Raw genomic sequence first — 13,163 nt, 5'->3', positions numbered from 1 at the left:
ATTTTATTTGTCTTAAGGAGAGGAGCAAAATCCCAGATTTGCAATGCAGTATGTGCTATTGTCTCTGTGCCTGGGTTTTTCTCTTTGGATACAGTAAATCCCAATGTCCCTCAGATCAGCTTTTGAATATTTCATCACACTGAATTCAGTCAGACTCAAGCGAATGGCTCTGCAGGCCCATGGGTGCTGCTCCCTCTGCGATAACGTTTACTAGCATGGCAGGTCTCCAGGACTACTCCCTGAGAAACATGGAGAACAGGTGCTGTGCAACCTGAATTTGTTTAGGTGTGGTAAAAGCATTCATATAAAAGAACAAACATGCTGCAAATCCATATTCTGGTTTACCTGCTGGTTAACTTCTTCATAGGCTGATTAGAAAGCATCTGTTGTTTGACAGCCTCACAGACATAAAACCCTTTGTGTACTCTGAGAGTAGTGATAGTCAGTCCTCGTGATTGCTATTACATTTGGAAGACTTTTGCTAGTATAGGTGCTCCCAAAGTGTTCATCCATATATATGTTCACCAGTCTATTTGACAGTGCAGGGTATCTGACTGAACACAGGTGGAAAAGACAAACTGGTCTCTAGAAACTACTAAGGCCAGGCAAAATATCAGCAGGAGCCACTTCGGCAATCTGTTCCTCATTTACTTGCAAGGGAAAATCAGAGAGGCAGAAGGCAAGTTTGATAAGTTTGCCAGCATTGAGGCAGCTGCTGTCCTTTTTGGGATGTGAGATCACTGGAGCAAGGTCATACTCTTCCTAGCTGTTTTTTGCTATGAACAGTCTTCCTGTTTTCCTGAGCCCTAAAGGGCTCATATAAGGTCTCATAGGTTCTTCAGGCAAAAAAAGTAGGGTTTATTTACCATTATCATCAGGTAAAACATATCTGAGTTTGTCTGAAGTGGGCTGGGACACACACACACAGTTCTTCAGCCAGCCTGAACACTGGGACAATGGTCTACATCAGATAGAGAAACAAATAACCTGGGAAAAGAAGGGGTTTCTGTAGTCTGCACACCTAGCTACAAAACAATAACCTATCTTTAGCCTTAATCTGACATTAGATGTCAGAGAGGGGTAGAGACTTTCAGTATGTAGCAAACATATCCATCCTGGTCTGCAGAAAATCCAGTAGTTCCTTAAGTAGTTGATGGCTTTGTATCAAGATATCTGCACAAGGACAAAGAATATTCACGTTTAAAATGTACTTCTGTGCTTGACCGTGTCATTGTTCTCAGTCTGTTAAACATCACTAACTTTTCTGAAATGCACCAAAATATGTCAATACTCAGAGTTTCATTACTAAGCAACATCTTTAACTGGCTTAAGCATACAAACCTCACTAGGTTATTGGATGTAATCTGTATATTAATTCTTTGGGTATTTATTCAAACCAGACATACCAATAGCAGTTTGTTATTAATGAAGAATATAATGTAAACCCTAATTATCAAAAATATTTATATTACATGGTGTCCTTTGGCTCAATACTTTTAGTGTAATTATCTTCATAATACTCCTGTGAGGTAGGGAAGTACTGTCAGACAGCAAGCTTTTAGAAAAGGATTGGTGGAGATCAGGGTATTGAAATTGTATTTCATTACATTCAGAATGGCGTTCTAACTGTAGAGGCCCTCCTTTTCCATTGTCTCATCTTGTTCATCAAAGAAAGTACTGATTCCAACATATAGGAAGCTCTTTATTGCTTAACATTGGACTTTGGGTAACATTTTAGAATGAGTGTAACCATTTAAAAATACATGTTTAAAAATGCATGTGTGCCCTGATAAGAAAGGACAAAAGAAACTTTTTTTTGTGGCATTAAGGGAGAAATTATTAAATGCAGCCCTAAATAAGCTCCTGGAGTTAAAGCAATGTCAGGTTGGAAGGGGCTTTGAGCAACCTAATCTAATGGAAGGTGTCCATGCCCACAGCAGGGAGGCGGACTAGATGATCTTTAAAGGTCCTTTCCAACCCAAATAATTCTATGATTCTGTGATTCAAGCATAAAGTGAGAGCTCAGGGCTGGTAATCATAATATTTGGTCTTTGCTGTTACAAGGAAACTAATATTGTAGTCAGTGGGACAAATGTTTTTTGGCACTCACGGTGTATGTATCCAAAGAAGTTACATTGCTTTCCACAGAGGAAGAACAGCAGCATGGTTTGGGATAATAAATTATTAGGACTTGGAACTGCCCTTTAAACTGACTTATTGATCAATAAATCTACTTCTGTACCTCTTGCCTCATGCATTTGAAGAATTAAAACTTGGTTGAAAGAATCAATACAATTTATTGTCTGTTTCCTAAGGATTGCTGGTCATGATTTAATTTAACAGTAACCTACATCAGAATAAGATTTAGTTCTACTAAGCCCATTTACTATGGCGGTTACTTCAACTAAATACCAGGAAATCTGTTCTGCAAAAATTACCACATTGCAACTAACCACCGTTGTTATTGTTGCAATTAATTATGTTGTGTCTTAGATTTTAATAACTCATGAAGGTTAACAAAAATCCGTATAAATCATAAAGGAGGTGTTAGTTCTGGTATTGCACTTACAAAAACATTTTGACAGACTAACACAACAGTTCATGTATTATTACAGCCTAGTAGGTCATTCTTCTCCTTTTGGTGGCCACATAATATTTCGCTTTTTCAACCTGTTTTCAGAATATTTATTATATAGGCAAAGTAGACCTAATTTTACAGACGTTTAAATTGCTGCTTTTTTTAAACCTTCCCTTTGCCAATACTTAGGATTTAGCTAGTCCCATTTCAGGGCATTTTAGCAGAGTAGCTTTAACACTACACTTGCTGGCAACGCAATGATCAACTGTGCTATCTGTTATTTTCCATTCTGAGTAGCAGCCACTGGTATCTTACACATTCTGATATAAGTATTTCTATTAGTTTTATTGCTAAAATGTAGAAGATATAAGAGCAAACAAACCAGTTTCCATTCTCTCCCTGCTGTAAAATTTCCCCGTGATCATGGTGATTTTGACTGTGGTATGAGAATCTCATGGAATATCAGTTATTTTTCTTCCAAAGACCTTTAGGAATTTTTGTTAGAAATCCCCCAGACCTGACTTCCCTTTGTGCTTTGGAATTAAGAGGAACTGTGGATAATTCCCTGTCATAATTGACGTAAGATACCTACAGGGACCAAAAAAAAAGTCTTACATTGTAAAATCTAAAAAGATCAGTTCTTTTAGTACATTTCTACATCAAAGCTTACATTAGGCCAATAGTAACATAGACAGAAAGAGAAAATAGGGAATTGTTCAAATAGGCCAACTACTTAGACAACTTTGTCTAGTCAGTGCAGGTTTTTGTTTGACACAGACTCTTTTCTGATCCAATAACTCACTGTAAATTTTACTTGGATTTCAGAGACTCATGCAAACTATACCATTGATCCTGCAATCAGATTAGTAAGGCCTGACTGTTAAACCAATGTGGAGCCCCATATGCTTTAATTAAATTCTGAATGTGTCTGTTTTGAAACACAAATAACATCTAACCAATCTAAAGCTGGAATTGTATCTCTCACTAGAAATGCTATAGTTTAATTCAAAAAGCCTAATTCTATGTTTTCAGCTACTGCTTTCCTCTAATTGTTTGAGATCAAGTGTTCAAGGCCTCCCTGCTGTCTCAGTCCTCTGGTCTCTTTTGTGTATGTAGGATACCTGTTTGCAGCTCTTAAAGTGAATATTCACTGGGGGTATACACAGCATGCAGAACCCTAGGGCACCATGATGCTCAAAAATACGTCTGATGTGTATGGTGATGGCAAACTGGTGAAGTTTAAAATACATCAAAAAACATCACTTCAGTAGTAACCATCCTTTAACCATACCGAGAAAAAACATTGTACTTTTTTTCTTTTTCATTAGCATACTAACAGAAAGAACTATCGCTGGAGACAACCTAAGCTCCTGTGGTTTGAAACAGCGTGTAGACCCTCAGATACTTAATAAAAAAAAATTGGAACATGTTTGATAAGTTTTTGACTGAGAAACTTATCTGTTGCAAGGTCTTCTGGGGCATTCTGTCTTGCAATGTGCTGCAGATATTGCCATCAGAGTTTTAGTACTTCTTTCAATTTTTACTAAAACAGGATATGAAGTAGTTAACTAAAAAAATAAAGGGACTCTGAAACCTGAAAGGATGTGCATTCTGAGTTTTGAAAGAAGGTTTACGAATTCCATATGAGTTTGCTTATAATATGACTGCTGTATCAAAGAGCCTTTTGTTTTTCAAATGGAAAAAGTTGTCAATTTCTGGATGCAAAAGTTGTTTCCTAAACTTCACTTCAAAAAATACCAGCATGAAAAATAGGTTTCATCTTCCAACGTCTATGGAGAAAGACAGGCTAAGCTGCCCTCTGAGGACTCCTATCTCTCTCCAGAGGTTATAGAGGGACTTCTGACATCTAGTTAGGTTAGGACTAGATGTTTCTTTTGTAAATGGTTGTTAGGTGAAATGAATTAAGTAATACTGCTTTATGGAGATACATGGATTCAGGTACTATAAGAACCAAAAGGACTTTTGTGATTATCTGTATCTAATGTTGTAGGCACAGGAATTCCTTGAGCTAATTCCCGTTTGAACCAGAGCATATCTTTTAAAATCTATTCAGTTAGATTTTAAAATGACAGTTGGAGAACCAACCACAGTCTCTATGTGTTTGGTTCTTTCAGTGTTCAATTTCCATTATTTTGAGTCTGCTGTTAGATTTACAGCCCAGCACCAGCTTTCAGTATTTTGCCCTTGCATTCACCTGTAAATTGAAGACCATATGATTATCAAATATATCCTATGAAAGTAATCACAGATTCAACACATTATCTTCTCCTTATTCCCAGTCCTTCATGGTTTGTAACAGGAACCCAAGATTTCCTGATTGAATCCAAAGTAAGAATTTTGACTGATGAAGCCCTGAAATAATTGATATTTTACTATTTCAGAGGTCTCCTTTCTTTTCATATCCTGCATATGCAACTGACTGAGGGAGCTCACAACAGAGGTCAGTAAGTGAGGGACTCCATACTCTGCACAAGTTTTGTCTCTGGTCCAGCACAGCTTGGGTGCTTCAGAGCAATCTGATAGTCCTCTGTTTACCTGAGCACACGCAGAGACGAGTCTGTGACAGGTCTTTGGTATGTGAGGAAAGGGGTATTTGACACTCTACAGTTTATCTAAGTGGACTTCAAACTTCTATTGTAGGAATCCTGGAGACTCGTGTGTGTGTGTGTGTGTGTGTGTGTGTGTGTGAAACTCTTCTGATAAATAATAGCCTTCTCTAATAAGAATAAAGGGATCGCAGGGACATAACCTCCTACCTGCATCCTTTTATCAGGGAGAACTCCCTATCTAAGAACTGAAATTCTTGTCAAGCTAAGGACTTCATCTTCATATATTAAACATATAATTTACAAATCTTTTTGTATTTCCAACTATTTTAGAACAGAGCTTGGTCACGACATCATATTTGCTTGTACTTTTCCTCAACTTTTGCTATATTTTTGTGGTAAAAAAACTCACAAGAGAAGACAAATCTGTCAGATTTACTTGGGGTTTCAGTATCCTCCTTCTTTCCTACTGTTGTCAAAATCATGAAGGAATTTCTGTTGCTAAATTGGCCCACATGCCATCAAAGTTTTATTATGTTTCCTTTCCCAGACAAGTTTAAAGGAATTTCATTGAATGAAAGTCATCCTTGCTGAAAAATACTGCCAGACACACCTAGCAAGCTCTCCAAATAACACATCTTGAATGTTTTGCATTAAACAAGTTTTATTTGTACTTTCTGTCTGTATATGTGTCTCTGTGTATATTTGCACTTTACATGTGTACACAAACTTTGGAGGCTCAGTGGTTCTTTGATGTGGGTTTAGCTAACCTGTTGTCAGTGTGTCCTCAAATTATAACTATAATTATAAATAATTAATAAAATAATTGATTAAACTGTCCAAATCTAGACAGAATTTTGGAGAAGTTTGAATCCACATCTTAACTTCTTGGTATAACATAGGTACATCTGTTACAGAATCACAGAATCACAGAAGGCAGGGCTTGGAAGGGACCTCTGGAAATCATCTAGTCCAACCCCACTGCTAAAGCAGGTTCACCTAGAGCAGGTTGCACAGAACTACATCCAGGTGGGTTTTGACTCCACAGCCTCCCTGGCCAGCCTGTTCCAGTGCTCTGGCACCCTCAATATAAAAAAGTTTTTCCTCATGTTGAGGCAGAACTTCCTGAGCTCCAATTTGTGCCTGTTGCCCCTTGTCCTGTTGCTGGGCACCACTGAAAAGGGTCTGGCCCCATCCTCTTGACACTTGCCCTTTAGCTATGATAAGGTCCCCTCTCAGCCTTCTCTTCTCCAGGCTAAAAAGACCCAGGTCTTAGCCTTTCCTCATAAGGGAGATGCTCCAGTCCCCTAATCATTTTGTAGCCCTCTGCTGGACTCTCCAGTAGTTCCCTGTCCCTCTTAAACTGGAGGGCCCAGAACTGGACACAGTACTCCAGATGTGGCCTCACCAGGGCAGAGTAGAGGGGGAGAATAACCTCTCTTGACCTGCTGGCCACACTTCTCTTAATGCACCCTAGGATCCCATCAGCCTTCTTGGCTACAAGGGTACAGTGCTGGCTCATGGTCAACTTTTCTTCTACCAGAACTCCCAGGTCCTTCTCTCTGCAGAGCTGCTCTCCAGCAGGTCAATGCCCAGCCAATACAGATGCAGGGGGTTATTCCTCCCCAGGTGCAGGATGCTACACTTGCCCTTATTGAACTTCATTATGTTCCTCTCCAACCAGCTCTCCATCCTGTCCAGATCTCGCTAAATGGCAGCACAGGCTTCTGGCATGTCAGCCACTCCTCCCAATTTGGTATAGTCAGCAAACTTGCTGAGGATACACACCTTTTGGCTTATGCTGATCCCTGAACCATCACCAGAAGTACTCTAGGAGACTGTAAACTGGACTCAGTAAAACATGATAAGATACAGCATACAAAATCAAGTGCCCATATTTGTTCCCCCCAATGCTTAATTTGCTTCTACAGACATAGCATAAAATGATTAAGATTTTGAATTTCCTAATTCCCTACTTAAGATTTTTGTAAATGGTGTATTCTCTCCCTATTTCTTACATGATATTTACGCTCCTTGTGATGGACCTTGCTTGACTGCTATCGAATAAGCCCCCAAATTCATCAGATATTTTTGCAAATGCTGAAGATATTGCCCAACGTTGTTCATAAAATGACTAAAACTGTTTCTATCACTTTGGAGTCAAAATGAGTAAGTTTTAAATGGTTATCATGTTTTTATGTGTTTGGCCCAAGCTGACTTACTAAAACCCATATATTTAATAGCAAGATACACACAAATGAGTAGCAACTAACAACCTTCATGCTAAAACACTTCAGGAACTAGTCACCAGGGTGCCTGTACCACTAATATCATAGGGTACATGAAGGACAAGTATACCACCTATTTTTTAAAAGAAAATAAAGGTGATACAGGGAAGAATCTACAACAAATTACCGAATTATAAACTTGTATGTTGTCAGGGCGAAGTGTAATGCTAAACAGTAAACACAATGGATGTCAAGAACTAAACATATCAAACTAATCCTTTGTGCTCCTCAAATTGAACTTGAGCAAGCAATATTATGATTTTCAAGACAAACCAACAACAAAAGCTAATTAGTAAGTATTGTGTGTTGTATCTGGGGGAAAATACTGTAGCCTGTGTGACATTAGTGAGGCCTAGTTCTTCACTTAAAAATCACATTGACTTTTATCCACCACACTTTGAAAGTGTGTGAGTGGAATAAATTGAAGAGCCCAGAAAAGAGTTATGAAAACATAGAATGTGAAGAAAAGTTGAAAAAATGAGGCTTGCTTAGCCTAGAAAAGAGAAAGTACGGAGTGAGAGAGGTTCTTCATATATGTAAAGGGTTATTTATAGAATGGATGGGATCAACAGTTCCAAATGTTGGTTGAGGAAGCAAAGAATGAAATAATCTAATTTCCAGCAGATAGTTTGGATATTTTTAAAAAATCTGAATTATTAAATATGAGAACTTTGAAGTGCTGGAACTGGAATCCCAGAAATGGAAGCTTTAAATAAAAGCTGAGATAAATACCTGTCTGGGATAATTTAAGTGTATTTGATCTGGCATCTTAGGAGTGGAGCCACCTTAAAGAGCTCTAGGAGAGGGGCTGATGTCTGGCTCCAAACAGCACCAAGTGATGAAGTCCACCCTTCTTTGAACTAGCCCCTTCTCTAGTAAATCCTTCTTGGGGAGAGCTAGTTAATGCAATGCAAAGGGAGCCTGGGGGTGAACAAACGATTTAACAGGCCAGGGAGCACTTTGATGCTCAACAGTCCCCCAGGCAAGACAAGTATAGCCTTCTGAGCCTGCATTTTTCTTAGTTGTTATGTGGTCAGGGAAGGGATTGGTTATTCACCTAACACAGATAGGTAAAGCATAGAATGTATTTCCAGTCTGATAATTTTTTTTGAAGACTAGAAATTCATTATGAATATTTTGTAATGATTACAATATTAATAACACATTATGGCATGTCACTATCATCTCCAGGATTTGTCTTAGCTGCATAGGTGCAGAAGCTAATTCTGTCTCTGTAACTCTGAGATTTGAAGAAAGTAAACTCTTGTTTAGAATATAACGAGTCCAAATGACAAGACTGGTCAGTTTTTTATCTGTAAGCCTATTTTTGCACCCATTGCTGCCATCTTTATAATATTCCCTTTTTAATGAGGTGAATTGCGATTATTTGACACTTTAGATTACTTCTTACTCCTTTTTATGCTCTCCTGAGACACCAGCTGTGCTTCACGTTAAAATATGAGAAAAGAAATACTTGTGAGATAATTTTCACCTAATGCATATCCATGATAATCATATCAGAAACAGTAGTGTAAGTCTGAGATTAAAAGCAGGGTCGCAAGCCTTGTGATTTATTAGCAGATGATCTAAACCTGTGTTTCTCCACTTATATAAGGAGAAAATAGGTGGTGGCAGATCTTGTAATGGTTATGAGATCTTTTGGTATAAAAGCAACCTTATAATAAAGAAGACCTGGTTTTATTTTATTTTAAATAGAGAGTCTTTCATTGCTTCTAATATTTAAAGACAAAAATCCAAAATCTCTAAAAAATACACAGCTTGATGAAAGATTGCATTGAAAATTACTTTCCTCATCTGTGCTTTTCTGTTTCTCTGGCACTCAGCTTCATTTCCAGTCTCTGTTTCCACTTCAGCATATTTTGTTTCTTCTGGACAGTCATTGAGTGACAGGAATGTCACATCAGTGAATAAACCGGTACAAAACTGCAGTATGTTGTAAGGACTAAGCTCAATTTGAACAACAGCTAATATGAAGAACGCCAGACAGCAATCTGCCTTCTGAAAGTTGTTTGAGGGGGTATTTGAACCACATATTGTACATCCATTACAGGCAACTTTCTAGGGAACTGCATAAAGAAAGAAAAAATGAGGAAACAGTTCTTTCTAAGAACAGGTTTGACTGCTTATTTAGTCTCATGAACTTTGCCTTTAATTCCAGTGACTTAAAAAATATCTAGCAATGCACAGCTTGCAGGTTTTGGGTCATTCCCTGCCTGTTTTTTAAATGGAAATCTACAATTCAAAACTTAGATATCTGCCTTCCCAATCTGTGTGGTTACTGAGCATGAAATTGTACACTCTGCCTACCTGTAAAACAGCTGAGTCCCCATTGAAATAAGAGACCAATCAAATGATACATGTTTGGATTGAAGAATATCTGTGTGAAAACTATTTACCTGAGAGGGCAGCCAGCTTCTCCGCAACATACTTTGGATGTCCTTTCCTGACCATCGGTTCCATTTTCTGATGGAGCCCTTCGTTTGTAATTGATGCACTGCAATTCACTATCACGGAAATTAAAACATCCCACATAGTGATCACACCCTCAGACAGCTAAGCTGCTACAGACACCACTTTGTTGCCTTGCCACCACCTACACCTCAGAGAAATGCATTGGCTAGGCTTGCAGGACAGAATTCTCTACACTGGTTTTGGGTTTCCACATGAATTATTTTAACGTCTTCTCATTTTGTCATGTGCAGCAGCATAAACTGAGTGAGGCACAAAATGTCCCTCCCAATTCTTTCTCTGTCCTTACTGACTAAACTTGGCCAATATAAACTCATACCTTCTGGGGCTACAGTTACTTTGGTGGTCTTTGGAGTGAGAAATGGCATGGCCTCGTGTGTTAAGAATTGAACAGGAATAAATTCATTCTTTTGTTTCAAATGTGATTTAGAATAGTTACACACAAAGTAAAAGCTTGATTTCATTCTATCAGACCTTATGCCTGATTAATACTATTTATCCCTATGCAGCCTACAAAAAGGTGACAAAACGCCATATTGTGTGCTCTGGTTATTTTGACAAAAATGTGATTATGGATTTATTCCTGGTCTTGATTAAATTTGTACTGGCAGGTGCTCTGCTAATTCACAAGTCTAATATTAATGAGTGTTGAAGTAGGGCTGAGAGTTCGTGACTACCTGCCGCCTTCTTTATCGGTTATTCCCTGAAATGTAGGGGTTAGCCCGATTAGATTACTGCTTAATAGGAGCAGGTGACTTTGGAAGAATCAGCTCATTAACTGTTATGGGTAATGTCAAGCATGGATTTCAGTGCCATAATTAAACTAAGTACCAAGGAGGTTACTAATGGGAGTAAAGGGAGGTTGCTCGTTAAATAAGTGTATTTAATTTCAAGCTCATTGTCAGTTTATTTTTTTCATCAATGTCATTGACAGCTGTGCTGTGATGGTGCACTCTGTTTCATGGACAAAATTTCAATTGTTGATAGCAAATGAAAATTCACTCAGGACAGCAGAATTACAGAGCATCACGTTTCAATGGCCAATAAAATGTTAGTTACATCTAGACGTCACTATACCTTCTTAAATTAATTTGGTTGACATTTGTTGAAATCAGCTGTGATCAGAGCAAATTAAAATTTTTCTCTCTAAAATATTTTTAGTACAAACATACTTAAATGGATTGCAGTAATCTGCTTAATATTAATCGTCCTATGTGTCCATTTTGTATAAATGTCAGTTGTACAGATTAAAAAAAACCCAAAAAAATATCCCCAAATATGTGTTGAAATGTAGTACACCTGACCGTAAGACCCATTTTAAATAATACATTGTGGCATATGACAAAGAACCATTTATTTGAGATGTACACACTTGAAAGAAAAAACCTTGCTACTCTAAGAGGAATTGTTTTCCTACCCTCTTCCTTAAACAAAGCATCCTTCCTTGTTTCTAACTTTGCTGCTTTTTATTTCCACACAGCAAAGATGTTTGCCCTTGCCACTGTAATGCTGCATCTGAGTCCTGCTTAAACATCTGGCTAAGATTGCCATACACATCCTGATAAAATTGCAACATTTTTAATTGTTCCTTAGTGACTTGTCTTAAGAAAATGCATATATTCCATTTTCCAGAATGGAAAAATCCCATGGAGGGAAAGGGAAGGAAACATGTCATCTATCAGTCCCTGTTCCAGTCCCAACATTTGCTTCTTGCGCTGGCCTCAGCCATTCACCAGGCCCCTGGCTGCTATCACCCAACAGCCACCGCCACCACCAGAGAATGTGCTGAGCCTCTAAGAGCATTCATATTCCTCTGGGCTGTTTTAAAGTAAACAACATTCACTGTAAAGAAAGAAAACCTGTAAGGAATCCTGAGGTTTGGGGTGAAGTTCCTCTAGGAATGCAAGTGGTAAGGCTTTTTGGACAAGGATGAACTTTGCCGGCTGTGATCCAGAGAACCGCCCTCCTGCATCTCTTACCTGTTGTGGCCAGACTGGACACATCTGCCAGCTCTGAGTTCCTTCTAACTTTTCAGTGTCCATGAATAAAAGCTTTGGATCCCAAACAGTAGCAACCAAGAAATTATAAAAACAGGCTAAAAGACATATGGCAAACATGAGGGTGATAACCACACAGAAAAACTTGTTTACACATTTTTTACATTGCTCTTCTTACGAGAAGACTACTCAGAATTGCAAGGCTGACCTAGTTAAGGGTTTGACATTCTTGTTAAATGCTCCAGGGCAGGTACTTTTTAAAGCAAGGTACTTCTGTTCTGCCAAGGTCCGTCTACAACATACTGGCTGCCAGTACTAATATTTCTTTTAAAAAGGTATTTGAAAGACAGGTCATATGTACTGTTAGACCAGAAAACATGAAGGAAAATGTCTGTAGGTTTGAGGGAGAGGAATTTCATACCCACACTACAGAATTAATGCTGCACTATTTATGAAGTTTACTGGTATAGCTTTTATATACCATCAGCTTTCTTCATTTGGAGTAACTGATAATAGATAACTAAAGAGAAACTAAAGGCCTTTGCCAGATGTTTGTCTTTAGAAAACACTGATTTTCAACTAGTTCCATTAAAATCAGCATCCATAAAAGTCAGGGAACGAATTTCAGCAATATTTTTTGCAACTGCGGTTTCAACTTACAATAATAACTATTTTCAATAAAATTATTTTCATATTAAAACCAAATTTAAAACCAGATGCATTTCTCTTTATCTATATTGTCCTCATTAGGAACTGGCTTGTATTTAGAACAAAAAAACTGTGTGTACAATGAACTTCCTATATTTATTTGTTTCATTTTGTGTCTTTTGGGATAATAGGGTATGCAGGAGTAGCTGTGGAAAACACAGATCAAGCAATATTAAGTCAAACTGTGTTTTGTAATTTCTCATTTACTCTGGCGGTTTTTGACTGGAGAGGAAGCTGAAATAGCACATAAGACTAGACAAGATAAATTTCAGCTTTAACTCAGAATTCTCTGACTGTTGACCTAATCCAGTTTTCTCCGAAATCACTGAAAAAGTTCACATTGATTTCTCTGAGAGCTGCTTCAGACCTTCTTAGACCCTTCAGTTAAATCCCCTGAGACAAATTCTTTGTTCTGCTGGATCTCACTCGTCCCATGGAACTAATGAGTTCAACAGCTGTAGCTAGAAGATGAAGTTTACCCTACGCTGTTTTCTTTACATAGTTTTGTTAGGGCTGCAATTCCCGTTGCCCTTGT

The sequence above is a fragment of the Leptosomus discolor genome, chromosome 5, assembly GCF_034619465.1.
Source record: "Leptosomus discolor isolate bLepDis1 chromosome 5, bLepDis1.hap2, whole genome shotgun sequence".
NCBI lineage: Eukaryota > Metazoa > Chordata > Aves > Leptosomiformes > Leptosomidae > Leptosomus > Leptosomus discolor.
The sequence above is the reverse complement of the archived record's forward strand: the minus strand, read 5'-3'. Positions refer to the sequence as shown.